Genomic DNA, 3360 nt, shown 5'->3' on the forward strand with positions numbered 1-3360 from the left:
GTTGAACTTGTTTTGTTTATGAATCCTGTTATCACTTCCTTCTTTGCTATTGTTTTAGTATTTGCTGAATATTTATGCTGGTCCTCATTTTGGTTTGAAGGTTTATCATTTTTCTTTGAGGTTACCCTGTGATTTATAGTTTTCTTTCCAAGTTTGTAACAGTCCATTCTATCTTATAGTTGTCTTGACTTCCCTACCATCTAGAAGTTCTGTAACAACACAGTTTTTTCCCTCTTTTTGGTTTGTAGTTGTTCTCATTAGTCAATTGATGACTCTGGTTCCCTGTTCACAATCTTATAGGCTTATTTACTTTGGATTCTTCCATAGCTGGGTTAGTTTCTGGGCTATGTCATCATATGTCTTAATCGTCAGTTGTTTGCTGTTGTTTCTTCTTTGTCCAAAGGACTCCCTTTAGCATCTCTTGTAAGGTTGGTCTGGTTTTAACAAATTCCCTTAATTTCTGCTTATCTGGAAGTGTCCTAATTTCCCCATCATATTTTAGGGACAGTTTTGCTGGATACAAAGTTCTTGGTTTGAGGTTTTTTTTTCTTTCAGGGTTTTATATATACCATCCCATTGTCTTCTTGCCTGCATGGTTTCTGTCGGGAAATCCAAGCTTAGTCTTACTGTTTTCCCCTTGTAGGTAACTTTGTTTTTCCCATGCTGCTTTCATGATTCTTTCCTTGTCTTTGGTTTTGGTAAGTTGATGATGATATATCTGTGTGATTTTCTTTTGGAGTCTATCTTATTTGGGATTCACTGAACTTTCTGAATGGATATATTCTCATCTTTCATCACACCAGGAAAATTCTCTTCCAACATATCTTTGACAATTTTCTCTGTGGTTTTGTTTGTCTCTTCCTCTTCTGGAATTCTGATTACATTTAGTTTATTCTTTTTGATGGCATCCCACATGAACCTTAGGCTTTCTTCATTTTGTCTTGATCTTTTGTCTGATTGATCCCTTTCCAAAGAAGTGTTCAGGTATTTGCCTTCTATCTTACCAATTCTGTCTTCCATTGATTCAATTCTGCTCCTTTGCTTATTCAATGTCTTATCTGTTTCTGGAAATTTAGTATTAATCTTCTTGATTTGTGTGTGTAGATTTTGTGTCATTTCTAATTTTTCATTTATTTTGCCATTGTGTTCTTGTATTGTCTTTTGAAATTATTCTAGGGTTTTCTCTGTGTTTTGCTTGATCTGTCTTTCAATTTGTTGAAGATACCTAAATATAACTCTTTTGAATTCCTTATCAGGGAGTACTAATGCTGCGTCTTTCTCAGGGATATGTTTTGGGTCTGTATCCTGGTCCCTTGTTTCTCCTGCTTTATCTTGCTTCTTTGGGTGGACTGTGGTGCTCGGTTGTCTCTGAGGCACTCTGACTTTTTTGTGTTTATATTTAGTTGGTGATTGTATGTTGGAGTGACTTTTCCACAATTTTCATTTTCCTTGTATGTTATCTACACAAGCAGGGTACTGTGCTCCTCTATTCACTAGTTGACAGCACTTATACACTCACCACCTGTATCCTTTCCTGTTACCAGACTCTCATATGTCCCTGCTGAACTTGGAAAAATAAAAATTTAATTTTTAGAAGGTACCATTCATCTAGTTTCTCTTTTGCTGTTTGTGCATTTTGGGTTATACTTGATAATCTATTTATGCCATATATTTGTTGTTGTTATGTGCCGTGAAGTCATATTATAGACCCTAAATTTGCCCTTGAGGAACATTATAATTTTAGGTTTCACATTGAAGTCTTTGATCCATTCAAAGAGTTCGTTTTTGTTTATGGTGTGAGGTACAGTACTTGTTTCATTTTTCTGCAAATGGATATCCAGTTTTGCCAGCACCATTGAAAAAAAAGACATTTTTTTCCCCAGTTAGTGGATTTTGGCCTTTTGTCAAAGATCAGCTGACCTCGTTGTTGTTATGTGCTGTCAAGTCAAACCCGACTCATAGCGACCCCTCCTTGGGTTTCCAAGGCAGTATCACTACAGAAGTAGGATTTCCCAACCTTCCTTCTGAGGAGTGGCTGGTGGACCTTAGGTACATGCATCTATTTCTGTGTTCTCAATTCTATTCCATTGGTCTAGATATCTCTCATTATACCAATACCAAGCAGTTTTGACTACTGTGGCTGTATAGTAGGTTTTGAGATCTAGCAGTGTGAGATTTTCTATTTTGTTCTTCTACTTCAATCATGCTTTGCTTATCCGAGGTCTCTTTCCTTTCCATATAAAGTTAGTGATTGGTTTTTCAATATTCTTAAAGAATGTTGATGGGATCTGGATTGGAATTACATTGAATGTATGGATTATTTTGGGTAGAATTGACATTTTCACCATGTTCAATCTTCCTATCCATGAGCATGGTAAGTTCTTCCATTTATGTAGATCTCTTATAGTTTCTTGAAGTAGTTTTCTATAGTTTTCTTTGTAGAGGTCTTTTGTGTCCCTGGTAAGATTTATTCCCAAGTATTCTATTTTTATGGTAGCTATTGTAAATGGTATTGTATTTTTTCTTAGCTATTTTCAATAGGAAGAGCTCTGGTGGCATAGTGCCTAAGGTATTTGACTGCTAACCAGAAGACTGGTGGTTCAAACCCAGTAGCCACTCCTTGGAAGAGAGGTTGAGCAATCTACTTCCATATCACCTTGGAAACCCAAGGAGGGGTCCCTATGATCTGACTCAATAGCAGTGCATTTGGTTTTGGTTTATTGTAAATGGTATTGATTTCCTGATTTCTTTTTCAGCAGTGTCTTTGCTGGCGTAGAAGAATCCAACTGATTTTTGGATGTTGATCTTGTATCCTGCCACAATGCTAAATCTCTCAATTAGTTCCAGTAGACTTTTGACTGAGTTTCTTGGGTTTTCTAGGTATAGGATCATATAATCAACAAATAGCAATAGTTTGACTTCTTCCTTATCAATTTGGATGCTTTTGATTTCCCTTTCTTACTTTATTCCCCTGGTTAGGATGTCCAATGCAATGTTGAATAGAAGTGGTGATAGAGAGCATCCTTGTCTGGTTTCTGTTCACAAAGGAAATGGTTACAGTCTCTCTCCATTGAGAATAATGTTGGCTGTTGGTTTTGCAAAAAAGCCCTTTATTACATTGAATAATGTCCCTTCTTTTCCTATTTTGCTGATAGTTTTTATTAGGAATGGATGTTGGATTTTATCAAATGCCTTTTCTGCATAAATTGATATGATCATGTGGCTCTCTTTCTTTGTTTTTTTTTTTTTTTTTAATGTGGTGTATGATGTTGATTGTTTCTCTAATGTTTAACCATCTTGAATACCTGATATGAACCCCACTTGATCATAATGAATTATTTTCTTGATATGTTGTTGGAG

The sequence above is a fragment of the Orycteropus afer genome, unplaced genomic scaffold (genome assembly GCF_000298275.1).
Source record: "Orycteropus afer afer isolate SDZICR_OR568_19922 unplaced genomic scaffold, OryAfe1.0 scaffold00743, whole genome shotgun sequence".
Lineage (NCBI taxonomy): Eukaryota > Metazoa > Chordata > Mammalia > Tubulidentata > Orycteropodidae > Orycteropus > Orycteropus afer.